We start from the raw sequence: 27,934 nt of genomic DNA on the forward strand, positions 1-27,934 counted from the left end.
GCTAGTCACACTTCTCTGAAGTCTCTCAGCCCCACTCACCTCACAGAGTGTTTGTTGTGGGGGAAGAAAGGAAAGGAGAATGTTAGCCGCTTTGAGACTCCTTTGGGTAGTGATAAAGTGGGATATCAAATCCAAACTCTTCTCTTCTTCTTCTACTGTCCTTTTGTGTTTGAGTTTCATATAGTGCTTTGCAACTAGGGAGACACCACATCTACCTGTTTCAAATTCACGGCACTGTGAAGAGCTCAACATCAGGCCTCCTTTCATATCTTTCCAAACCGACACAAATTGCTTGTGAGAGCCAAACTCAAAGCACTTACCATCAATCCTGGGTCATATCATTGTATCACTTGTACTTATCTTAGGGAAAGTGTCACCTTCAAACGCGGAAAGATTGGGAAGACCAATTACATTAAACATCAGGATCGTCCACCAAGTCTGAGAATGCAATACATTTTATAGACTACAAATGTCCTGAACACCACATAGAGCAGGTTGGGAAGATGACAACAGACCAATGTAATCATTTCAGAAATCACACGTCTACAATCACAATGAAGAAAGCTTGAGCCAATTGCAAGTCATTTTGATTTAGACGAACACAAAATGTGGAAATATTCCCAATAGAAAATAGATTCAATCCAGGGGTGTTAGAAGGAAATGAGTTTGTATCTGTATTGGATTTGAAATTGTTTGACATTGGTTTTTTACATATGAAAATATTCTAATTGTTTACATATGACAATAGTTTGTGTGTGAAGCCTTGTAACTGATTTATATTTCTGATGTTTTTTTGTGATATCTCTTTGAGATGTTTTATGGGAAGTGATTCATAAATGGAAATAAATAAGAGAGAACTTTTGAATATCAAGAGCGAACATACCCTAATACCCCATGGACTCAACTTGGATTTAAACCCATAAACCTTTACCTATGCCTTTAAATCTTTGGAGAGCAGCTCCCACAAATCTGCCCACAACTTGGGTTTGTGGATGAAAAACTGATGACTTTTCCCTTATTGGATTATCCATGGAACAGGAAAATTGTAATAAACTGGAAAACAGGGCAGGCTGGCTTTTGGATGAGACAAGATGCTATCCATGCATGCATGGTTTTCCTCAGATCCACATTAAACTGCCTTGTGTACAAGCTCTCAGTTTCTTTCCCGACCCATCGCCCTCCAAATGTTTTGAACTACAACTCCCATGATTCCTGACTGCTGACCATGCTAGCTGGGGGTCAGTGGGAGTTGTGGTACAAAAACTCAGGAGGGCACAAGGTTGGGGGAGGCTGTGCTATAGCATCTTTCCTGTGTATTTGGGGTTCCTGAATCCTAAAGAAAGCTATAAAAGAAACTAGTAGTACAATCTTCCTCGTGCTGTTCCAAAAAAAATGACCTTGCAACTTTATCAATAAATAAGATAAAAAAATCAATTGTATTTGAAAATTATCAAGTAGGGGATATAGGTGAAAGTTTCATGAGTGGTTTTGTTGTTGCTGTTGCTGCTGCTGTGCTTACTTTGATTTTGAGACAAAATTAAAAAATTCCTTCCAGTTGCACCTTAGAGACCAACTGAGTTTGTTATTGGTATGGGCTTTAGTGTGCATGAACACTTCTTCAGATCCAGGTTCTTGCATTTTAGTCAGAAAGAAGGTGTCAGTCTGTACCTGTGCAAGTTTCTTGGTGAGGTTGATGGATTTGCATTTCATGCAGCTCGATGTGGTGTAGCTCATAGTTCTAGTTACAGGTAGGTAGCTGTGTTGGTCTGCCGTAGTCGAAACCAAATTAAAAAATTCCTTCCAGTAGCACCTTAGAGACCAGCTAAGTTTGTTATTGAGGAATTTCATCAATTGAGGAATTCAGATTCTGCAAATCTCTCTGGTAGGCTGCACTATGCATCTTTCTCAGGTGCTCATGCTTACAGGAAAGTTGTGAGAAAGCATGACAGGTGAGAAGGCTGCAGAACTCCAAGAGATGGTTATGCTATTCAATAGGGCACTCATTCCCACACATACCTCAGCCACCTTATAAGTAAGCTCAAGCTTTGCTACAATGAAAATATAAAATTATTTCTCAAGCATCCTGAGACGTTGGTGGGATGGGGGGGGGGAATCAGCTACTTTTGCAGGGGGCAAAGATTAACTATAATAAAAATATAATAATCTATTATTTATACCCTGCCCATCTGAGAGAGAGCAGAATACAGCACAGGAAGGCAGGAAGCTGCCTTATACTGCCTCAGATTATAGGTCCATCTAGCTGAATATTGTCAACACTGGCTGGCAGCAGCTCTCCATCATTTCAGACTGGGAATCTTTCCCAGCCCCAGCAGGGATCGAACTTGGGACCTTCTGCATGCAAAGCAGATGCTGTACCGCTAAGCTACAGCCCTTCCCCAATCTCCCATAGTAAACAAATAAGCAGAACATCCCACTGGCGGGGATTTTATTTGAAGCCAGTGAAGCTAAAATGCCATATTGAGAGCATTTGCTGATTGCTTAACTCAGACACCATCCACGCTCCTACCAGAATGGGAAAGAGCACTGAGCATAAACATTGGCCAAGAATAGCAGAGTGATAGAGATTACTTCCTCTTTAAAGGATTCATCTGTCTCTATTAGGCAGTTCCAACCACAGTTTAAGCCATTAGGAAGAATACACCCGGCAAATGAGCTGAAGGTTTCAGTCCAAAACTCAAATAGGCTGCAGAAGCTGCAGGCAGAAATACGCATCTCTTCCAGGACTCAGAGAAATGAGTGTTCTCTCCTAGTCAGTTCTATGCTGAGCAGTCATAACAATATCAAGGATGTTCAGCTTTATTCGCAGCCGTGAAGTATGGCCAAGAGACAGGGTGGCACCTTCTCCTCCTGCAAGAATGCTGTCCAGTGGCTGCAGTTTAACAGCTCCTGAAGTTTCAGAGCAGAAGCTCCCCTGTCGTAAGTGTTGGTCCCATGAGTGGCTCCGCAATAATCCAAATTGGTTGTGATGATAAATATAGAGCTCTTCATGGAGGAGAGGGCTTGTGATAGCTACTAGCCACAATGGCTCGACTCTGCTTCCATAGTTGGTCCTCCTTGTGGATTTCCCAAGGGCATCTGATCAGCCATGGTGAGAACAGGGTGATGAACTAGATGAACTAGCAAGCTCTTCTTAAGTTCAGTTGTTCCTCCCTCACACTAGTTGCCTCACCTTGCCTCATGGGTGGGCCGGTCCTGGATGGGGTGGACCTCCTGGTCACACCTCCTGTGTCACATGATTACAACCAGCCTCCTCCTCCTCCATACATTGGGGTTTGAACTTCTGTAGTGGGGAGCCAATTCTGATCACAAAGGCTCCTAGCACAATGCTGGTCTGGAAACCAAGCCTTATGAGGAATGGTTGAAGGAGCTGAGTATGTTTAGCCTGGAAAAGGCGAGGCTAAGAGGAGATATGATAGCCACCTTAGAATATCTGAAGATGGAGCAAGCTTGTTTTTTCCTGCTCCGGAGGGTAGGACTCGAACCAATGGATTTAAGTTACAATAAAGGAGATTCCGACTAAACATCAGGAAGAACTTTCTGACAGTAAGAGTTGTTAGACAGTGGAGTGGATTCCCTTTGGAGATTGTGGACTCTCCTTCTTTGAGGGTTTTTAACCAGAGGTAAGATGGCCCACTGTCATGGATGCTATAGCATAAACAAATGTGGGGTGGGGAGGATGAGCATATCCATAGACCCATAGAATCGTGGAGTTGAAAGGGACCATGAAAGTCACCTAGTCCTGAAATGCAGGAATCTTTTTCCCAATATGGGGCTCAAACCCACAACCCTGAGATTGAGTCACATGCAATATCACAATGCTTTTGGATCTCAGCCCACACTGATATTTCTTTTTTTCTTTGCTTTTTCAATTTTAAGTAAGTTCCTGTGACTATGTTCTTTGGTGCTTATGCCAAAAAATGGGGGGGGGGGGAAATTGTCATTTTGCTTTAGGCCCTTTTCAGACCATTGTTTGATTGTTGCATAATTTTGTAGACACCAACTTTAAAGCAGTTAACTTTTTGTTTTTTAAACATTGTTTTCCCCATCATCACCACCCACCAGGTAATTGCAGAACACATATTTTTAGTATATATGTGGTTTTTATGTGTGGTTTTTTACATTTTCTCACTATGTACTCTCTCACTTTTGTGGTGTGGGGAAACACTGCTTCCAAGACCTATAAACCGAAGATCTGCTTGGAAGCAATGCTTCTTCTCTTGGACTTTCAGCTTTGAACACCATAAACCTCAAGCCCTGCTGCCGCCACTGCCAAATGGTAGTACGGGAATAAAAAATATGGCAACATAGGAAGCCACCTTATATCTTCACCAGTCTTTGTCCTCCGAATGTTTCGGACCACAGTTCCTTGCATCCCCATGATGATGGAGCTGCTGGGAGTTGTAGTCCGAGTTATCTGTACAGTACCAGGTTGAGAAAGAGTCAACAAATTGATTACAAAGTGTATTCAAACCTTTTTTAAAAAAACAACCCCAAAGGCCAGTGATCAACTAAGAGAGATCCTACACAACCTTACATTTTAGTATGATTATATCATTGCCAATTTTAATGGGACATTTCTGCATCCAATGCTAAAAGATCTTCTGGATTAACTAAAACAGAATACATAAGTTTTCATACTGCATTTGTCACCATTATCCTTTGACACATCTAAAGATAAATTTTGGATGCAGAGCATACCTTGAGGCTAATTTCAGGGCTTTAAGTACTACTACTGTCTTATTCGTGAGCCAGTTCTCCTAGTCTGTGTCATTATCATTGCTGATGCTAGGGATCAAGTTTATCTCATTAAACTGATGTTCTTTCTTCTTTAGAGATAAGCCATTTTTAATGGTCATGTTATGTAATGCACAGCCAGGAAGGAAGGTCTTAGATCATGCTCATCAAAGACAGTCCAGTTGACATTTATTGGATGTGTCTGATCTACACAACTCACTTAAAGCATATCCAATGCACATGACTTCCCCCAAAGAATCCTGGGAGCTGTAGTTTGTTATGGGCACTGTTATTTGTAGCTCTTAAAATCACCCCCAGGTAGGAGGTGAGGTAACTGTCAGTGTGATGTAACAATTAGAGCAGGGGCTCCCAAATTGTGGTCCACAAGCTTCATTTAGTTGCCCCATGGTGTGACTCTCAAAATGCAATTAAAAATCCTACAGCACGTGACAATTGATACAATGGTCGGAAGAAAATATTCAAGTGGTCTTCCAAGACCCTCAACAATTTTCAAGCGGTCCAGGGGGTGGTCAGCTTTTTGGAATGGAAAAATACAAAACCAGGACTGGAGAGCTGCAGTTTCAATTTTCCATCTATCCATGAAGTTCACTAGATGACCCTGGGCCAGTCACCATTTCTCAGCCTGGCCTACCTCACAGTAGGATAAAATGCAAGGATGAAATAGAGAAGGGGACTGAACCATGGGCCCTGTCCTGAACTCCCTTGTGGGAGGGCTGGATAGGAATGTCTTAGATGAATTAGATCAAAACAGATCCCGGGGAAAATCTTCACTTGTATGCTGCCCACCCCTCTCCGAGCAGCTACTTTTAAGTCTTGTTTTAAAATGTCAGTCTGATCAAAGGGCTTTCACCATTCTGTATTCGCTTGGCCCTTCCTTCTGAACAAACATGCACAGATTCAGGCTGTGTATCTCACTTTTAGGACACCAACTGTTCTTTCAATTATCATTCTGGTCACTCCTGGAATCTCATTATAATTTATAATGATACAGATTTCAGAGGGAGTCTGGAGATAAAAGAGTGGAGAAATTAGACTTTTTCCCTTCATTTTGTTGTTTTTCAAAGGCTATCGGCGGCGGCTGAAGTCTCTTTTTTCTTCCTTTTTTTATACGAATATATACATTGCTGGAATAAATTTCTAATATCCTGGGATGGGATGTTTAAGGGGTCGTCCGTTCTCAATCTGGCTTCCCGGTGAATTGCTACTTGCAAACAAAACGAAGGAAAATACACAGAAGTGTGGATGTGTTAGCAATTAGCATGCAAAATGCTTTCGACCCTGCTTTCAGTCATCTTAACAAGAAACCTGTGAGGTTAAATTCTGCTGAGGGATTGTGTGTGGAAGACTGAATTAGAGGGGATTCTCTCAAGGTCGTCAAGGCAGAGAGGGATTCCACAAAGGGAAGAAGTGAACCCAGACTGCCTAGCTGTTCTCTGAAGCCTGCATGCTCTTAGATTTTCTACTGTAGTAGCCAACATGGTGCCATCGAGATGTTGTGGACCACAACTCCCATCAGCCCCGGGCAGTGTTACCAACAGTCAGTGATGGTGGGAACTGTAGTCCACAACACCTGTATTGCATCATACTGGCGACTGAATGGACCCCTCTGGTTTATGAATATGTCTTTCCAAAGCCTTTGGGAAGCCTCACAGGGACAGGCCTAATAATGCCCAGAGTGTTCAGCGCCTCTGCGAATTTAGATGCAATAGCAATGAGTGTGATTTGTCCAGTATTGTATTAACATACCCTCCAACACAACGAGGAATAGGATAGAATACTTAGCTCCAGCTAAGTATTGGCAATGGTTTTCCTGGGTAAAAAGTTAAATGAGTAATCCACTCGAAATTGCTCAGTTTTCTAACTGCTACCATTTCATTAGTAGTCAAAATTGGTGAATTTACCAGCTGCCTATCAAAAGTGGTCATTTTGGACATGGAAGAGGCAAGATGCAGCGGGTTGCTGAGAATGAAAGGTGTGGGGGTTGTAGGTGTTTTGCTTGTTGTTCAGGGATGTTCTGACACTTGTAGGGTATGGTATTAACCAGTTGCTATTCTGCCTCAGGCAGCAAAATATCTTGGGTGGCTTTGACTGCAAGGAGAGGCTGCATACAAGGAAAAGGCATAAATCAGATACCAGGCTAGTTTTTCTTTGTACCTTTTTTAATCCCTCTCCCAAGCGTGGACAACAATGAGAGATTGGGGTCGCATCGCTACTAATCCTGAAACTCAGCAGCTCAAGAAAATCCACCTATGGCCATATGAGTGGACAGGGAGGCAGCTGGCCCTATACCCAAAGACCATGGTCATTGGTTATTTTGCCTAAATCACATTCCTCACAATGCGGGATCATTAGGACAATTTTGCAGGGTTCAAATACTCTCTGGGTGAAGGCCAATGCTCTGTCCATCCAATGAGGGGATAATATTATATTTCACCACACACACACATGCACCTCTCTCCCATCTGGAGCCTGGAAGATGGAGATCTCTGGGGAAAGGCTGGGAAGGACTTGGCAGGCTAAATGGGGCCGAATGGGCTGCCACGATGATAGCAGGTTTGCAAACGTACATGGGATGGAAGGAGGGCATATGATGCACTTCAGTCAAACGGCTGTCCTGCAGCATATTTCGCCATTTAATCTCCAGATCAGCATGTTGACAAGAACGACCTTGATAACAGCGCAATTCACAATCTGTTGGAGCTGGCACGTTGCTTGCTGCTGGGTACGGGCCAGGTGGCTTCAGAAGGGCTAAGCCAGCACAGAATTTGTAAAACGAGAGGTTGCGGGGTGGGGGGAGGCCTGAATGCCCTAAACCTAAAACTGAGGGATGGTCCCAGTTACTCAATGGAAAGGAAAAGTGCGTGCAGAGAATGGCTACCAATGGCTCCAAGCCATGATGATCATGTTCTCCCTACACAGGCAGAGGGCACTAAAAGCCTCTGAATACCAGTTGCTAAATGGGCCTTTGCCCTGATCCAGCAGAGCTATTCTTATGTTCTTAACACACATGTTCCTTACAGGACTCAGTGCTGTTTCTGACTCCTGCACTAAACCAAGTAAGTAAGTAGCTAAGTAAGTAAGTAAGGTAAAGGTAAAGGTACCCCTGACCATTAGGTCCAGTCGCGGACGACTCTGGGGTTGCACGCTCATCTCGCTCTATAGGCCGAGGGAGCTGGCGTTTGTCCGCAGACAGATTCCGGGTCATGTGGCCAGCATGACTAAGCCGCTTCTGGCGAACCAGAGCAGCACACTGAAACGCCATTTACCTTCCTGCCAGAGCAGTACCTATTTATCTACTTGCACTTTGACGCACTTTCAAACTGCTAGGTTGGCAGGAGCTGGGACCGAGCAACGGGAGCTAACCCCGTCACAGGGATTCGAACCGCCAACCTTCTGATCGGCAAGCCCTAGGCTCAGTGGTTTAGAACACAGTGCCACCCACATCCCTAGTAAGTAAGTAAGATTAAAGCTTGTCACAGTCTAACTTTTCAAATGCAATTGTTAGTTTTCTTATACCCCGCCCATCTGGCTGGGTTTCCCCAGCCACTCTGGGCAGCTTCCAACCAAATATTAAAAACAATACAGCACCAAACATTAAAAACTTCCCTAAACAGGGCCACCTTCAGTTGTCTTTTAAAAGTAATATAGTTGCTTTTTGCCTTGACATCTGCTGGGAGGCGCCACTAACAAGAAGGCCCTCTGCCTGGTTCCCTGTAACCTCACTTCTCGCAGCGAGGGAACCGCCAGAAGGCCCTTGGCGCTGGACCTCAGTGTATGGACTGGATGATGGGGGTGGAGATGCCCCTTCACACATTATATTGGCTTGCTCAATATAGACATTACTAGGGGCTGCCATCCCTGTTCACTCTGGTTGCCAGCCCCACAAACCACTTCGCCAACTGCACTTCCCCACATTTGACCAACCGTCTTTCCTTCACATCTCACCTCACCTCCCATAGTTCACCCAAACCCATTTTAAAGGAAGAGGAGGCACTTGTTGTGGAACAAGCTGCTCCACCCCCATTAAATAGCTCACCTGGGCAACCTGTTACCTGCGTCCTTGCTCATTTGCTTGCCTGCTGCTTGTACGCTGGAGTTGGCATGGCCACCTATTGGGAGCCATACAAAGTGCAGAGCGACGATAGTCTTACATTTTTATGTACAGTATATAGGAAGATATGCGTATATAAGGGATGGAGAATCTGTGGCCCTCCAAGGCTGAATTCACACTATGGGTGACATTCAACTATGTTTTGCTCAAAGGAGACCTATTGAAATTAACAAACGTGACTAAGGTAAGACCATTAATTTCAAGGGGCCTACTCTGATGAAATACCACCCCATGCCTTTAAAGCACCTCACCAGAATGCTGGGAACTGTTGCTTGCACCTTTCAGACCTCTGATTTCCAGCACCATTAACAAACTAAAATTCCCAGTATTTGGGAGTGTGCTTTAAATGTTTGGTTTGTACACAGCCTAAAGGTCATGAGACTCCGATTCTAATCATCTTTGACTATTGGCTGTGCTGGCTGTGGCTGATAGGTGTTGGAGGTCGACAGGTACTCCCTGTTCCTTGTGTGTACCTTCAAAATAGAAAATGTGGGGGCAAATGAAATGTTACAGGCAAATGTGTGTAATGAAGTTCCAGGGGCTATGGTTTAAAAATAAACTAAAATGAAAGCAGCCTCAGAAGACTGACTATTGCTAAAATGCTTCCCTACTGGCTCTTTTTCCACTTAAAGCCCACCCAAGTGGCTTCCTTTCTCTCTCTCTCTCCCCCCCCCCCCGACTTGAAGTTCCAGATGGATATATAGAAAGGAAAATGCTTGCAAGTCATTTGGGGGCTGTACTGTTTAGCTTTCAGCATGTTGTGGCTGAAAACTAACTGCACAGGCTTGCTATTATGCAGGCCGTGTCCTGTCACTTGCTTTCATGACATTTCGAGTTAGCCTTGTTTGCTTTTCCTTGTACAAGTGGCTGCAAATACATTTATGAGACCCGCGAAGCATCCGAACTACTTGAATGGCACAATGAGACATTTTGAGTCCTCAGGAATGCCAGTCAGAATGGTTAGCTCTGGGACCTCCTCACTCCTCTCTGGGAGCTAGTTCAAATGTAGATGATGATGAAGAAGAAGAGTTTGGATTTGATATCCCGCCTTTCACTCCCTTTAAGGAGTCTCAAAGCGGCAGGTGTTACAGGTGTTTTGTCCAACCTATCCAGTTTTGTGTGCTCTGATGGGGGCTGTGCACCAGATTGGATGCTCCCCATAGTTCTCCAATTTGGGCTCTGAAATCTTGGGGACTGCAGTGCTCCTGACCTGTCAACCCTTGACGGCAGCGAAATTTCTGGCAATAGGCCAAGTGCTTTCCTCTTCTCACTGAATGGCAGCTCTTACACGTTAGCAGATAGAGTTTACAGGTTAAAAACACGATTCTAGGGTGGGACGGACCCCCCAGCATGTTTTTTAAATCAAGGGCAGCAATCATGCACACCTTGCAATAAACTAAGTGTCATACAATATCTCCCAAAGTATCTCATAAAAGCACCTTGTATGTGACTTAACTTTCAGTCCTATATTTACTGTTCCATGTCTTATCACCAGTATGATCTTTGACGATATATTCAAAGGGCTGAAGTGGACGCTGTATCCAAGCAATTGAAGCAGCCTTTCTGTCGAGATGTCTGTGGAAAAAGGACTGATAGAGAACACCTGTGCCCTTTACGTGGCAGATATTGAGCCACACACTGCCCTTGAATAAGCAAGAACTAAGTGGCAAATTAATATTTTCCTCCTTTCGTTTGGCTGGCTGTTTGTTCTTTGGACTTGTATAATGCATTGTGCAAGGCACCTCTAAACTCCTCCACGGTCTCCTGGAACAGACGGATGCCAACAACAACAACATGTGATGTTCTATTACAGGGATGTCCAACCAGTAGATCGCGATCTACTGGTAGATCCCCAGCTGATCCTGGTAGATATTGGGATCCTTATCATGTAGAAAAAGTTACCGGGGGGCGGGGGGGGAGGAATGAATCCAAACTGCAGTGTCTAAAATCCCTGGTAGAGGACAAGGATCCTGAGATCACGTTAAGGGTAGCCAAATTCCGTGTGATTGCCATAAAACTTAGGGAACAAGCTGTGCTATCATAATGATTAAGGTTTTAAATGATAATTTTAGGTTATATGTTAGTGACTAAGTTTTAATTTATATATTTTTTTAACTGTTGCTATATCTGTATTGTCCCTGTTATACCTAATTGCAAATTCAAATGTATCCCTATCGTGTTTTATGGCTTCCTTGATATTGTATGTGGGCTGGAACTGGGCTGTGATGTGACCTAATAATAAAATTCATTCATTCGTTACAGGGGAAAGGCTAAAAACCTCTGTGCAATCCTCCCCCCATAAAGCTCAACAACTCTAGGCAATCCACCTACCCAACCCACGCATGCTCCTCCTTCCTCCAATGACAATGGGTAGATCACTGCCAGTTTTTTTATACAGTGGTACCTCGGGTTAAGTACTTAATTCGTTCCGGAGGTCTGTACTTAACCTGAAACTGTTCTTAACCTGAAGCACCACTTTAGCTAATGGGGTCTCCTGCTGCTGCCGTGCTGCCAGAGCACGATTTCTGTTCTCATCCTGAAGCAAAGTTCTTAACCTGAAGCACTATTTCTGAGTTAGCGGAGTCTGTAACCTGAAGTGTATGTAACCTGAGGTACCACTGTACTGGGAATAGATCACAGTCTCTTGGGAGTTGGATATGCCTGTTCTATTATGTTCTAGTTATTTATTGTTTTGAGATGCATTTGAATGAAAAGTGGCATGGAAATGCAAGAAATCAAATCACTTGCGCTGCGGACAAGCCGTAAAAATTAAACAGGAAAACAAACATTTTAACACTGAAGAGGGGGAGTTCAAAGACGTCAGGGCAACTACATTAAATTGGTCCAGAGATGATAGAACACTCCATTAGGGGAGCAGCAAGCCTTGCAAGCACTCTTTTGGGGGGTGGCTGCGTGAATGAGAGGAAGACACAGGTTCTGTTTATTTGTAAATTACATACAGCAAACATACAGCTTACAAAGTTCATGGATGAGAATGTTCTGTGCTTACTATTTTGGGCACTAGCCAATAGGTGCAAGTGTGACGCATTCCATATCGCACGCAATGCAGTGCATTAGACACAGTCGTGGTAAGAAAATTGTATTTTCCCAGTGGTGAAAAAAATATTATGATTTTTCTGCCACGAAGGTGCTACCTTGGAGAAAGGAATCTGAGTTCCCCTCTAAAGATTCGGTAATCGCTGCACAACACGATTGCCTGGAAAGACTCAGTGAGTCACCTCAGCCAAAGGTATGAATCCACCTGGAAATGATCACAGCTGTGAGACTAAAACCTATTCAATGAATATGTGAATGCTTAGCCGGTTACCTGAAATGGAAAATAATGATAATAATAAAAGACTGAGCTCTCTCAGAAATAATAACAACAATTTTAAAAGGTGGTGTAAAAGAAATCAACTCGTAAACACTTTACTGCACAACTTTGCAAGCTGATATTTTGTTTTCTCCTTTGGATAGATTGCAACCAGATTTCCTCTGGGTGGAAAAAGGGTATTTCAGTTACACATTATCAAAAAGCTGCTCTGGATGACCTGTTTGTTTATTCACCATTCATCCTGATTTGCATGAATGTGGTGGTTAGCCTATGTCTTGTCTTTACTGAGCATTCAATCTCATTTGCATATGGGGCTGTTATATGACAATGTGCATTCATCTTCCTTAGCTAGCAGGATGTTTATATGTCTTTCCTTTAATCATTCATTCATCTTTTCAGTGTGTTTCCCCATCACTTTCCTAACTGCAAAAGGACCATTTAAAAACGGGAAGAAGAAGAAGAAGAAGAAGAAGAAGAAGAAGAAGAAGAAGAAGAAGAAGAAGAAGTTGAATTATTGTGCTAGGGTGCTTTAATCAACTTCAGATGAGCAAACCCAAAATTTCAGTATGCACTTGAATCCCTATTGCAAAATAATGACAGTCTGGATGCACTCAAAATTCGTGCCACAGGATCCTAAGCATGTTTAATTAGAAGTATCAGTAAATGCCTTGGGACTTGTGCTTATCCATGCAGCTGCTGTTATATGTGCTTACTCAGAAGCCAAACATGGTTAGTGGTTCGAGCCCACCCGGGGATGGCTGTGGGCGGGATTCCTGCAAACGAAATTAAACTATTTCATATGAAACAAAACACGCTTCACTTGTTCCCTGAAATGCAAGAGGCAGAGGATGGTGGCAATCTCCTCCCATTCCCACATGAGCTGATTACTTCCTGTTTCATTTGGGCATATGTTAACATCCAAGAGGCATCTGCAATCATTTCTTGAAAAGAGTGGGAAACACTAGCACATTTTTACTGCTGCATTACAGGGAGTATTCCCGCATTGCAGGGGGTTGGACTGGATGATCCTTAGATTCCCTTCCAACTCTGCAATTCTATGATTCTATATTTTAACTATGCTTCATGTGAAAACATTGTGTTGTTTTATGAACATTAGGCAAGGCCTGCTAGATCAAAGGACCATGCAGTCCAGCATCTTTTTCTTACAGTAGCCAAACAGATAGCTATGGGAGGCCCATGGGCTGGACCAGAGTTCAACAAACGTCTCCTAAGTTGTGATTCCCAATAACTGGTATTTGGAGGCCGATGGTCAGTTGTAGTGCAAGCACAACTTATCCATATTGGCTATGGAAAAGGGTTATGGAGAGAAGACCAATTGTACTCAATGGTGATTTATTTTCAAATAAATATTATTATTTATTGAATTTATATACTACACTATACCTGGAGTTTCTTCCAAAAGCACCTGGATCTGGTCTGCGACCACTCGCTCCAGAACCTTGCTCAGGAAAGAGAGATTAGCAACTGGCTGGTAGTTAGTTAGGTTTTCCGAATCCAGGGGAGGTTTCCTAAGGAGTGGTTTTACCACTGTCTCCTTCAAACAGGCAGGGACCACCCCCTCTCGTAAAGAGGCATAAATCACCTCCCTGGCCCAGTCAGCTGTTCCCTCTGTTAGAATTCTTGCTCCATGATTGCAGTCATGGGATAGTTGTCCTTCACATGACAGTGTACGTTTTGACTCCACAGAGTGGGAAGTGAGGGAGTCAGGATGTTTCTGTTACTGTGTCTGTGAAGTGGGACTATTGTCCTTTGTTCTTTCCCTTTGCTGTCTGATGCTAGAGAGGGAGCCATGTTGCAGTGCTCCATGTGTATTTATATGTAAATAAAGTAGATTAGCCAAAATGCTGAGTTGCTGAGGTCTTCGCAACTGCGAAGACTCTGCGGATCCCTAAGTGTGCCGATGTCTGTTGGCATTGGTCGCTGTGATGTTCGGGCTGATGAAAGCTTTTGAAGCTCCCAAACGATTGACCAGGAGGGAGAGAACATGCCAGTTGGGCATGTGTCTTTGCTAGGGTCCTACTCGAGTGTAGGACGAGTTCCTGATACCCTCCCTGCTGGTTTTTATCAGCCAAGAGGGGCAAGGGTCTAGAGCGCAAGTGGTTGCCTTGACTGATCAAGCACCTTGTCCACATCCTTAAGCCTTACCAACTGAAACTCATCCAACACAACAGGACTAGACTGTGCTCTGGACACCCCATGAGATTCATCTGCTACAACAGCAGAGTCAAGGTCTTGGTGGATGCAAGCGATTTTAACCTCAAAATTCTACCCACAGAATTGGGCTGCGCAGTTGTGATCTTAAACACAATCCCCTGAAATCCACACAGTATATGTTACAGTAAGACCAGGATTTCAAAAATGTTCACAATTGCCACCAAGTGTGTTTCTAAAAGCTGGATCTGCTATAGAGCAAGACTTTTGAATATATTCCAGGTTTCCAAACCGCATTCCTAATAGCAAACAAAGGGTGGATCTTTCATGTGCTGCTCACGTCTGAAAACTACAGGAAGGACCACACAGCAAAGGGGGAAGCTAGGAAAGAAAGAAAGAAAGAAAGAAAGAAAGAAAGAAAGAAATTATTCCTAGGACTCTGAAGAAAAAGCATTAATAAAAGGGTGGTTTTTAATATATTTAACAACAGAAGAGTTTTTATTTTGCAGGGTCCTTTGTAGAGAATTGATGATATGCACATGTGAGGCTCTATCCTATGCATGTTTACTTGGAAGCAAGTCCCACTATGTTCAATGAGTCTTACGCTCAGGTGAGCATGAAGAGGACTCTAGTCCCGGCGGTTCTAAATCCAGCTTTAATAAAAAGGGAGATGCAGGGAGATGTTACCCCATCGTCTTTGAAATGTAAACAAGGGTAGAGGGCTCCCCTGGGGTTTTTCCAAAATAAACTACATCTGCTGCTTCCCCTTCTAGCTATTGCATACACAAGCTAGGATAAGTCCTTGGCTGCTTTGAGTGACAGGTTGTTCTGAGCCAGATGAGGAGGAACAGAATGACTGAGGGCATGGCGAGTGACCAAGAGTGCCAGACCTCAGCTTGTTGATGACTATGCATACAATGCCTACTTTAAACGACTTGTGAGATTTGATAGCTTTACTGCCACACACTGGGCTGCTAATACTAATACCTGTCAGTCTGAGGGCTTTAGACATCAGGAGTGGCAAATGGAACAAGAAAGGACTTGATTAGGTATCTGGCATCAAGGGCCTAGTACTCTGAGGAGGTAAACTTGCATCTGTGCGCTACTATTTCGGAATGCAGACAGGATCACAGGATTGAACACTCCTCCATACAAATATATTCCTACCAAGTTCATAAAAATAGATGGCACAGAGAGAAGCTAGCTTTATGTACGCAAGGATTATTATTATTTGCACAGAGCAGCGTTCAGCCATGAAAGCCAGCAGCACACAACTGAGACTTTAGTTTTCCACCTCAGAAAGGGCAGGGACTTTCAAAGATAGGATGCACTGGCAGGGCCGGCCCACACATGAGGCAGGTGGTAGGGACAACCTTCTCTTGGTTCCCTGATGGCATACATTTCTTCCTTTGCAGTCTTGCTTGAATTCAAGTCACAGCTGCAAAGGTCCCTGCTAAAACCAAGGTGGCAAGGATTGTCTCCATTCAGTAGTTCTTGAGTGAAGCCAATTCCGGAAGGCTTTGCATTTAGCGCCGATCTCGCCTATAGGAACAGAGGTTCTGCATCTGTGGTGTATACTTTGCAGGAAACACTGACACTGCCCCAGTTCTGTGATGTGACTTGGCCCAAAATGAAAAGGAGCAGTGTGCTGCTTTCTCTTCTGCCTCCTCTTCAGTATCCAGTGGTATAAAGATGAAACAAGAAAGAACAAAGCGAAAGGAGAACAGGTCAGCCTGTACGCAAGAGAATGGACACAAATGTGACATTAAAAATTGCAGTGTTCAGAAATTAGTGGGAGAACATTTCACTTTCCCAGGACACACTGCTGCTGACCTCAGTCACCAGACTTCAAGAAAAATAAACTTCAAAAGGACTCTTCAATATGAAACTGCTGAAGTAGAATTTATTAGCAAATGCAGTTCTGTAGAATAGAATTCAGGCTCAGGTGAGGTTGGGGGGTTTCTGCCCCACTAGACAAACTATTCTGCTTATGGTGATCGTTTAGTATAGAAAGCAGGAGCTTATTTCAACCCAAGACTGCAGTTGTGAAAGGTCATTTTGTTCTTAACTTGTATATATTTGGATCTTTATGGTCATTTCTACACACAAACATGCTTGTTGCTGGCATCCATCTATCTCAAAAGACAGTGGATTGCGTCTCTGGGTGAAATCAAACCACTGCGTTAACATCACCAAAGTGACCTCCCTGGGCAGTTTGTATGAAGGTCCTGGGCTGCCCATGTGACAAGATCCCCCTCTCGGCCACACTGATGTTCAAAGGAAAGCAGGGCAATACGATTTGCACCTGCTTGGCTGCAGGAGTTGCCGGAAAGAGGAGTACAAGTTGCCATCCAACTGCCTTAGGGACTCCTCTCCGGATTTGTGTAGGGTTTACTCCTGTGCCTTTCCTTCTTCTGAAGATACCCCACAAGGCAGCGGAGGTGTAGGATCCTAGATAAGCTACCTTCCCAGCCCCATCTGCCCCTCACTTCCCTCTACAGCACATGCAGAAATCGCCTTCTTGACCGTTGGACCCACTATTAGTCTTGTCTGCCCAGAGCCTGTCTTTGCATGCAGAGGAAGTTCTATCTCAGTGAGGGTTTGAGGCCCATCGGCTACCCTCATCCAGTTTAGATGGCCAGTTGTAGCTGTTCCCGAGATGTGGTCACTTTTGCATGCTGGCAGCTTCTAGGAGCCGCAGGTGAGAGCTGAGTGCAGCATCAGGACCAAAGGTGGACCAACTACCCCAGAAGGAGAATGATGTGTCTGCACCAGAGGTACTACTCCTCCCCTGCAGACACGTACAACAAACATCCGTAAGCCACAATAAATGTGTTAGCCTTTAAAGGTGCCAGAAATTTAGTGATTCTAGCCACCATGTTCACATTACATAACAGCACATAATAGAACTATGACTTTTTTTTATCACTGCATTCATGCAACCATGGAATTTGACATCAAATGCACAATTCAGTACATTGAACATCTCAGCTTTCACAGACTTTTTATCTAAAAAAACAACAAGTTTCTAGCCCACGTAACTGCAAAGTTTGAAAGCATGTAGGGCCATTTAGTTATGACACGTGCTGTTGATAATCTGAAAATATCAAAGTGTGGTTCAATGGGTAAAATTATACAGCAAATAATAATCATGAAACACTGAAGTAAAGTACAGCATTATAGTTCTAATCTGTAAATGATTGATAAATGCATTCTTATTGGAGAGAAAGTCCCCCACTGAGATCAGTGAAATTTGCTTTCAAGTAAACATGCTGAAGACCGCACTGCAAGATGAATTGCTATTTGTCAGGGCATGTAAGTGCATTACTAGTCTGCACAGAATCTCTTTATCACAGACAGAAGCAGAATTGTTCATGCAAATAAGCCAATATGTGCACATTCAACTTCTCTGCATAACCAGGATGTAGAAAATCGTGGTTTTAAGAACAAAATTCAGGATACCTTGAAAAAGATTTTCAATATTTTTATTCTGTTCAGCATAACATAGCATTTGCAGTCCTGCGGCAACCCATTAATGAATACATAAAAAACTCTCCTTTGCATTCCATATGGCATCTAGACTAAAGTTACCAGATTCTTTTCAATGAATCCAGGGACACTTTTCAACTTCATTGGATTTTGTATGGGGACTGATGTGTAAATCCGGGGACTGTCCCCAGGAAATGGGGACGTCTGGTAACCTTAATCTAGACCACCAGCAACTTTGTCATGAAATGTTGAGTCCCACCTTTTGGACTAAAGCGATTATGGATGCATATCTAACATGTCTATCACGAAATCAAAATCAAATCAAAAGGCTATTGTGAGAGTTTGTGAAAATTAACATTTTCGTATTGCAATTCTTTTGTGGCTCTAGCTAACGTCTAGGACGTCTTTCTGATGGCTGCAAAGCTTTACTGCATCCCAAAGTCAACTCAGGGATGTCACAGGAGTGCACATCCCTCTACACACCCAAGTAATTCTCACCCACCTGGCAGTGCAAACTTGAGTGCCGCAACTTGTGTTTTGCTCAACAAAGGCACAATTTGCTAATTTGTGGTCTAACAGCATTTCTGGAAATTTCCTGGAAGCTTTGTTTCAGCTTTATTGATGAGAGTTATTGATGAGACTGGGTTTCAAAATCTAGAAATACTTCCCTGTATTGAAGGGTGTTTTTTCCTCCCTAAATAACCAGACAAAATTAACATCACAGGCAGAATACTTTCTACAGAAAATGGTAATGTAATTGCCTCACCGTGTTTTGTGAGAATTGGAAAAGACTGTCCTTTGGTTTCTCCAACCTGATAAATGTTGCCTTCTCAAGCTAAGAGGAACAAGCATTTTGCTTCAGTTTCACTTGAGGCAGTTAACAGTAATCAAAGAACATCAAGGCTTGTTTCTAACTAGCTGTTACCATAACATAGATAAACACAATTTTGTACCGCACATTCCTCCCCTCGCTTCATCTTCCAGAGCGCATGACTGCCTGAGAACCAAGGGGGGGGGGGAATACATTTTAAAAACTGCTTCTGGTATTCAGCTGTACAGATCATTAGACTGAAGCTTCTCAAATCCTGACATCATGCCTTCAGAAAGGGGGCGGGGGGAAGTAATCAGCCATAAATAACTAGGGAGAATGACACAGTGTGAAGGTATATAAGCATGGCCCATAAAAGTCACCTGCGGCTGAAATTACAGTAAATGTTTCCAGGAAAGAAAAATACTGTACCGTAATCTTCCTCTTCATAGCTTCATCTGCTGATTGTGATTCCTTTATTAACGCTGTGGGGTGAAAGGGGTCTTAGGGGAGGGGTAGTACCTCTGGTGGGGGACACACCGTGCTCCTTCTGGGGTACTTTGTCCACCTTTGGTCTCCACCCTGCACCCCATTGTCTCTCGAGACAGATGGATGCTAACAACACAAAGTCCTTGAGACATTATTATTATTATTATTATTATTATTATTATTATTAAAACTGAGATTTCCATTATGGCAATTTCTAATCCTATTTTACAGTAGCATGGTTGACTCATCCTCATTTCATTTTCTTGCCCACTTTTCACCATAAGGTCCCAAAGCAGGTTACAGTAATTTAAAATTACAATATTAAAATCTGTTTTCTTTTGTTTTGTAAAAAATTACAGTCAAGGATATAGGGTGAGCCTTTGGTGTTACCCATCAGTGATGAGCAAGTAAGATGTATCTCTCATGGGCCTCTTATCTCACAGTCCACACAACTCCCTTCTTCAATAAATCATCCACAGACTTCCTGTGAATTTTATTAGTCGCCATCCCTTCCTGCTCTAGAGTTTAATTTTTATTTTATTATTTGGCCTCTAATGGTGCAACTCATGATCGGGGACTGGCTTTGCATTTTTATTTATTTAAGAAGATTTATACACAACTCAATAAAAAAAACACCAAGCTGTTTATATATATATATAAAATACCAAAAATCAACAGACTTTAAAAACATGTATAAAATTATTAAAATCTTTATAAAATCAGCCTGAGTAGGCTTGCTATACATTTATAGTTTTCCTCTCTTGATGTAAGTTAACAGTTGGACTATGACATTAGAATGCTAAAAGAAAGTTCAGAAAAAGGTCAATTTCATATGTGTTACTTATGTGTTAATATAGTTGATTGTGAAATTAGAAAGAATCGGATTATTTCAAATCATTATACTAATACAATATGTATACACTGGTGCCTTGGTTGTTGAACATAATCTGTTTCAGGAGTCTGTTCGACTCCCGGAATGGTTTGAGAATCAAGGCACGGCTTCTGATTGGCTGCAGGAGCTTCTTGCACTCAATCGGAAAATGCATCGGATATTCGGCTTCCCATTCGCAAACTGGAACACTCGCTTCCAGGCGTCCGGGAGCTGATCTGTTCGACATCAAAGGCGTTCAACTACCAAAGTACCACAGTATTTAGTGATGGTACATTTTTGCAATGATGTGAATGATTGGTTGAAACTGAGGTGTATTTATTGATGAGCAGGGTATGGTGTTAAGCATTAGTGTAGATTAATGACTTTTATTAAGCATTAGTAAACATTGGTGAGCATGCTACTCTTTCTGTACTGATTTACCTTTGACCATTTAATTTTTTTAAAAAAATGACAACAAATTGTGGAGACTTTCCCCCATAGAGTAGATTACAGAATGCAAGAGATGACGGATACAAAGAAAGGAACAGAAATGGTCAGAAATAAAGGCAAAGGACACAAGATAGGAAATGAAGCAAAAGATGGAATGAAGGATGAAAAGGGAGGCATATATATATGTGTGTGTGTTTGTGTGTGTGTGTGTATATATATGTATGCATGTATATATTGTCAGGAGCCTGTTATGTTAGATAAACATATATAACACAAACAACAACATCCAAATAGTCAGAAATTATGCCTTTGTTGTAGCTTTTGACACCCACTAATTTTTTTTTTTTGTCTTTACACTTTTAACATGTCATTTTATTTTCAGCATATGCTGGTTTTGCATATATATATATATATATATATATATATAACCCATAACTTGCTTTTATAGTTTAATTTTTATTTTAAAAATGGGCATTTAAAATTTTCTATACAAACAGCTGGTGGTAAAGGAAAGCAGGATATAAATCCTGTAAATATACATAACCACAAGTAGGGGAAAGGATCAGATGCAGACAAATTTGTGGAAACTTGCTTTTGTTCTATTGATTACACATCTAACAAAGGCAATAATTTTATGCCACTTGAAACGCATGTAAATCTTTGGAGTATCCACTTTGGATAATAATGTGAAAGACTGTGCACCAGTATTGATGACATATCTCTAAAAGATAACTTATTCTCATGTATTTGTTTCCACCCCCTCAAAGACGTAAGCATACAGTAACAGTTCTGCTATGTTCAGAGGTTTGCCTGCCCGTCAAAATAAATATTTTCCTAAAACTAGCAGGTATAGGAAGAAGGGGACAAAGGGGACATATGGAAGGAGAATGTGCATGGATATAAATTGGTAGGGCCTTGGCACAGGTATGTAGGCTCCAAGCTTTTGCACACATGCGCTTGCGCGCGCACACACACACACCTGCCTCAGCTGTAAGACAGAGTATACACCTGCTTAGGTCACCAGCAAAGATACCGCACCCCCCCCCCAAAATATGATTTTAAAAAGAAAAGAATTTAACACTTTCTGTTTTACTTAGTATGGTTTTTATTTTGAAATGCACATTGGGAGGGTGGGGTGCCCAACACAGTCTCTTCGGTGCTTGGGGACTTAATGCTGCCCAGTCCCCCCATCCCGACCCTACTTGCCCTCCCTCATACCCCTAACCCTCCTCCATCCACCTGTTCTTCCTCACACCCCTCCCCTTCGCATCTCTAACATTTCCCCTCCCCCCTTACAACCCTAACCCTCCCCCATCCACTTGCTCTCCCTCACACCCTCCCCTCTCCCTTTACACCCCACCCTCCCCACCCACTTGCTCTCCCTCACACCCCTCCCCCCTTACACCCCTAACCCTCCCCCTTTACACCCCACCCTCCCCCACCAACTTGCTCTCCCTCACACCCCTCCCCCCTTACACCCCTAACCCTCCCCCTTTACACCCCACCCTCCCCCACCAACTTGCTCTCCCTCACACCCCTCCCCCCTTACACCCCTAACCCTCCCCCTTTACACCCCACCCACTTGCTCTCCCTCACACCCCTCCCCCCTTACACCCCTAACCCTCCCCCTTTACAGCCCACCCTCCCCACCCACTTGCTCTCCCTCACACCCCTCCCCCCTTACACCCCTAACCCTCCCCCACCCACTTGCCCTTCCTCACACCCTTATCCCTCTCTCTCTTCCTGAAGCCCCACAGGCCGCCCCTCCGCCTCACGCCCCCCCCTCCCCGCCCTTTGTAACGGGCGGCGCGTGGCAGCCACGGGCGCTTAGCAACGCCGTTGCCATCCCCACAGGCGGCGGCGGCACCTGCGCACTGGCCTCTGGCCGGGCCCCGCTCGCCCGTTCTCTCAGGTAACAAGCACCCCCCCCCCACGCTCGCGAGCCGGCAGTGCGAGTGCCTCCCCCCACTGCACGCCCTCCCCCCCCCCCGCAACGTCTCCTCAGCGGGCGCCACCTGCCGTTATTCCCCCGGCGGCGCAGGCGCGCTCGCGGAACCTTCGGCTGCTGCGCGTCGTCGGCCCTTCCCTCACCGCCGCCGCCGCCGCCGCCGCTTGCCAGGAGGAGGGAGGCGGAGGCGGGCCCGAGCGGGAGAGAAAGGCCGGGCGGAGGACGGGGAGGGAGGAGGACGAGGAGGAGGTAGGCGGGGACCGCCTTGGCCGCCGCCAGTCGCGCTCTCTGGCGTGCGTGAGGAGAGCCAGGGGAGCCCTCGCGAGGCAGCGCAGCCCGCTCGCTCGTTGGGCGCCACAAGCCCGGCGTGAGGAGGCGAACGAGGCGGCTCTCCCACCACGCACCGAGCGGAGGTGAGGCCGGGGCTCAGCAGCCTCCCCTGCATCCCTCCCTCCTCCTCTCCTGCTGCTGCTGCTGCCTTTCATCCTCCCGTCTGTCTCGCCTCCTCCCTGGCACCTTCCTCCCATCCCTCCTTCTCCCGTCTCTCTCTCTCTCTCCCTCTTTTCCTTCCCGCCCCCCCCTCGACTCCCTCCTTCCCCCCCCCGCCTTCCATCTGCTGCCACCTTTCACCCCCTCCCCATCCTTACCTTAGCATCCCTTCCTGCATCCCTGCCTCCATCCCTCCATCCATCCTCCCTCCTTTGTGTTCACGCTCTTTCTCTCTTGCCAGCCAGGCTGTCACAGCGCTCACTTACCAACCCCCCCCCCCCATCAAAATGCATGTCTATGTGCAGGATTTAAAATTCCTGCCTCTGAGAGAGGGAACCACATACATGCACATTGTGTGTGTGTGTGTGTGTGTGTGTGTTTATTCCCCCCTTCCACCGCCTCTTTCCCTCCTTTCCCTTTCTTCTTCTTCTTTCTCACATGCGTCTCTCTGTGTGCGCGCTTGGGAGAGAAATCAGGCAGAGAATCCATCCCTCCTGCCCCCCTCCCCCTGTTCTGAATAAGTGGTCATTTTTCTGCAGTGTGTGTACTGTATATGTGTGGGTATAAAAGGAGAAGGGAGGACCAGAGGAGCTTTTGGGGGTTTGTGTGTGTGTGTTTCTGAAATAGAGAGAGAAAGAGAGAAATATCTCCTTTCCTCCTATTCCTAGGGAAGGGATGCTTGCTTGTGCCCCTTTCATGTTAGCCGGTCCTTTATTCAATACAACATTTTCTTTTCTCTGGGCATCGGTTTTATGGTTCAGTGTATGCGTTTAAACTCGTCGCTGGGCGGCCTCTAAATTACAAAGTCTCCTCCTGCTTTTAATTGTCTCAGTAAGATGCCACTGGGAAAAAGGAAATAGAGAGAGTATAGTTGAAAAAGATAAGCCAGCCGTTTGCTGCCTCTAGGCCTCTTTAAGCTTCTGAGCAACTTCAGGCAACCTGCTTTGTATCTGAGCCTGAGAAGGTCTCTGGTCCCGCCAAGGCATTTGTTGAAAATGATGAAATAACATGAATTTATAACTTAGTATAGTTATTACGGTATAGAGTTATTTATACCCAATTGGTTTGAGTATCTTCCTCTCCAAGCAATCTAATAAACAGAGGTTTTGGGATGGGAAGTAATTGTGTTTATTTGTGAGCATTATGTTGGTAGAGTATTATCTGAACTGTGTTAGACTTTGCGTGCTGAGTTTTTGTTGACTTCTGTGCAAAATGACAGTGTTGAGGAGTGGGCATAAAAGAGATGCTTGATTTTAAAACCTCTACAATTAGTAGGCAGCTGCTTCTCTGATGGTTCAGTGTACCTTTGACTTATCACAGCTGGAAAAGGGTGATGGCATTAAACTTGCAGTTCATATTTTAGCTGCTGGGTTATGTGTCTTCTAATATGTATCATGGGAGTGTTGCCATTTCGCCCTTCCCGTAGCAAATATAATGTCAGCAGTACTGTGACATTTTCAACTGTGTTGTTAGATAATATATTACACGTAAATTTCCATTCTGAGTTTGCCTATTGAATGAAGAAGTTTATTACGTACTTTGTCAACCTGAGCCTGTACTCTGGAACTTTGACATTTCCAAAATACTACAATCAGCATTGTGTGGGTTTGTGTGTAACCGCTGGCACATATTTCCTTAGAGATGTTATATTCTGTTAACTTGTCAAAATTATTGGCAGGGTTCTTAATTGTGTATTCTGAATAGGTCGTATTCATTACACTATTTTTAAAAACTGCTTTATAAAAATCATGTTTATTTCCTTAGTTGGAAGAGCATAAAATGGGCATTTCGTCATTGATAAAAACAAAATTCTATAAATAATATAATAATTAACAACTAAATAAGTATATAATCATGGCTACTTGTCCAAGTGTTTAATTTAAAATGGTTTGTCTAATGTTGCAACTATATTTAAACTATATTTAAACAGAGCAAGTTATATCTTTGTAAAACACGGTGAGCAACTGTTAGTAAAGGCATCTCAAGATGTACAAATTAAAACCCTAAATTAAAACTTAATTGACATGTTCAGTTTGGTAAGAACCTATTACACATGTGAGTGGTTTTAGAATTGAGACTTTTTCATCTGCATTTATGGGGTCTGTTGGTGGCCATGTGAATGAAATTTCAATGTTCTTTCAGGGCCAGAACTCTTAAGGCAGAGTTATGACTCTTATTTTGAGTGTCCTTGCAGAGGGGGAATATTGTTAAATGAGAAATATGACATCAGTAGTGTCACTGATGTGGTTGAGTCAAGTTTGTTACAAATCCCTGAAATATATATGCAATTTTGTGAGAAACTGTAGGACAAAGTGGATTGATGTCAATATACTCTGGATAGCTAAGTTGATCGAGCATGATGAGGCTTTTGATCTCAGGGTTGTGGGTTCAAGCCTCATGTTGGGCAAAAGAGTCCTGCATTGCAGCTGGTTGGACTAGATGACCCCCATGGTACCTTCCAACTCTGCAAGTTTATGATTCTATGATCTTACAAGGTTGAAATAGGAAGACTATTAGCTGTACACATGCATGTCCTTAAGCTAGTAAGGCAATATTGATGTATAGTGTCTTCAAACATAATGTGGAACTTGTAATGTGAAACTCACTGTGGCAGTGTACAACCAATGCATTGGTTTTCATTGCATTCACTTAAAAGATATCTCTCTGTGTTGGAGTTACTACTCTATAAAATACTATCTATAGCACTTCTATGCAGTAGGTCAGTTTTGGATATATGTGATTAATGGGGTACAATGAGTTGCATCTGGGGCAGGGCTAGATTTGATGGGATCCTCAGTAGTAGGAGAACCCTCCCCTTATCTTGGTAGTGTCAGGTGGGTATAGCAGCAGGTTTTTGTTTGTTTGTTTTTTAAAACTCATCTAGCTGGCCAGCACCGCTTCTGTTCCTGCCAATTAAATTCCCCCAAAAGGTTTTTGTACACCTGGTAGTGTGTCCTAGAGCGACACTGTCAGGGACCCAGCTGCATTGTGGGGAGATTAATATGACAGGTGATTGCCTCCAAGGAGTGCTGAACCTGGATAACTACAGCTGGTGTTCTTGGTGATGACTAGGTAGGCAGCTGTCCTTCTTGCGGATTTGGGCTGTTGACCACTGTACAGTGGCCTGATCTGTAGCCCAAGCCTGCCCCCAATGATGTTGAAATTCCCATAAGTCCCCTGTTTTGGTTAGAATGGCTGTGTTAATAGTGTAATCATATACATCTTTACTCGTATGTTCATCTCACCAAGATGTGTTGAGGACTGTGGGATTTAATTTTCTAATCTTGATGGTGCCTTGATAATCACATTAAATGTACATTTCAGACACTTAGAATTCTGTTGGAGTTGATTAGCCAGAATCATAAGCACAGACACAGCTTCCTTTGTGCCCAAACAGAAACAAGCTGGGGATGAATTTTGTCCTGTTTTTGTTTCTCTCTTTGTAGAAGAATTGCATGTGTGTCCTGCTCCGCTGCAAACAAGCTGTTATTTTCTCCACTGATTCAGAAGGGTTTGCTAGCTGGTTGTGCATCACCCATTTGAACTTGCTGTCTGCTACCATTAGCATGCTTTTTCAACTGTTACTAGGAAGTTTTCACAGTTTCAAATAGAAATATTTGACTCTTAGTGTTAACTGTGTTCATCTCCCAATGAAAGTGCCTTGTAAATAATGTGAATATGAAATTAGGTTAATCACTGCAACCCCAAATTAAATCCTTATTCCTCCCATTGTTGTATGAAATGTTCAAGAGGTCTACATCTAGGCAAATTGTTGGAATGAGGTCCACTGGCTCTAGCTGGGGAATCCTTGAGCCAAAAAAAAGAAAAAAAGAAAAGAAAAGAAAAAGAAAAAAGAAACAAGAAACGAAAGAAAGAGAAATAAATAAATAAATTAAATGGAAAAATAGAGGAGAAAGAGCTAAAGAAAAATCTACTCCCTGTGAACCTTGTCTTGAAAGAAGAAAATGGGCTAAAATTCAAGAAAATGGGCTAAAAGCAAAATGCAAAAAGCTTACACTCCATCTCCTCAAAACCCCATGCCAGTATACCTTGAGCATTTAGGAAAGATTTTGTTGGGCAAGGGCGGAGGGACAGTGCACAGAGTAAAGGAAGAGAAATAAGGAAAGAAAGCTAAGTAAGGTAAGGGGTAGGTAACTCTTCTTTGTGTGTTTCTCAGTATAAAGACCTCTCTCATTTAAAATCTTTCCCCAAACTCTGATTACTTCTCTCTCTTGTTATACTCCTGAATAACTTTCTCCTCATTAAAAACTACTCCATTAATTTATGACTTTCACCAAGATCCTGTGCCTTCTTTGTTTCTCTTCCCTCCCTTTCATCCTTTAATCTTTCAGCTTTCCTTATCAAAAGTAAGTTGCAAAGTCTGTCCAGGCCTGGACAAAAAAGCCTTCAAACCACCTCGTTTCTAACTGTCTCTAACTAATTGCCCCAAACAAAGGTTTTTATTTCTAAACTGGAATGAAAATTTCGGGTAAAATAAAAACAATATACTATAAAGGCAAACACCTGGGCAATTACCAGATGACAGGGAAAGATGTCTCTCACCATAATACTGAGTGCCCAGTTCATATCTTGAACCCTCTGTTCACCCCAGAGCTTATAATAGGAGATTCCCACCCCCTTGAATAGCTGCTTCCTAGATTAATCAAACAGACACAGATAATTCCTAAACTCTGATGAGGAAACATGTAAAATCAAAAGGTACCCAAATATAAAATTGAATAAAAGTAATATTTCATTCCCAATTAAACAAAAAAATCTGTGTTGTTCCAGCATAAGCTCCAGTTGGCCACAGAGATAATTTTTCTCCCTTTTCTTGCTGTTAATTAGAACAGGGAATAACCAGAGTGTCCTCGTCTAGGGGTCCCTTGGGTGCTGCGGTCAGAGAACTGTCAACCATCCAGACACCCATCTTCAAAGGATGATATAGGGCCCATTGCTGTGCTTGTCTCAAACTTTGCATGGTAGGAAAAATGATA

At 43.3% G+C, this 27,934-nt stretch overlaps 1 protein-coding gene across 4 annotated transcripts in view; it reads left to right on the forward strand.

Moving 5' to 3' along the window:
* The first annotated feature begins 22,330 nt into the window (after positions 1-22,330).
* The window catches only part of CTNNA2 (catenin alpha 2), a 516,699-nt gene continuing 511,095 nt past the window's right edge, over positions 22,331-27,934 (forward strand). For 3 of the 4 annotated variants that reach the window (XM_083398284.1, XM_083398286.1, XM_083398287.1), the window contains exon 1: positions 22,537-22,861. The gene's annotated coding sequence lies outside the window, so the exon portion shown is untranslated. Of the gene's footprint in view, positions 22,413-22,536; positions 22,862-27,934 lie in introns of those variants that run through there. The other variant, XM_083398285.1, reaches the window with a different exon arrangement.

This window comes from Podarcis tiliguerta (genome assembly GCF_965153285.1).
Source record: "Podarcis tiliguerta genome assembly, chromosome: 9".
Lineage (NCBI taxonomy): Eukaryota > Metazoa > Chordata > Lepidosauria > Squamata > Lacertidae > Podarcis > Podarcis tiliguerta.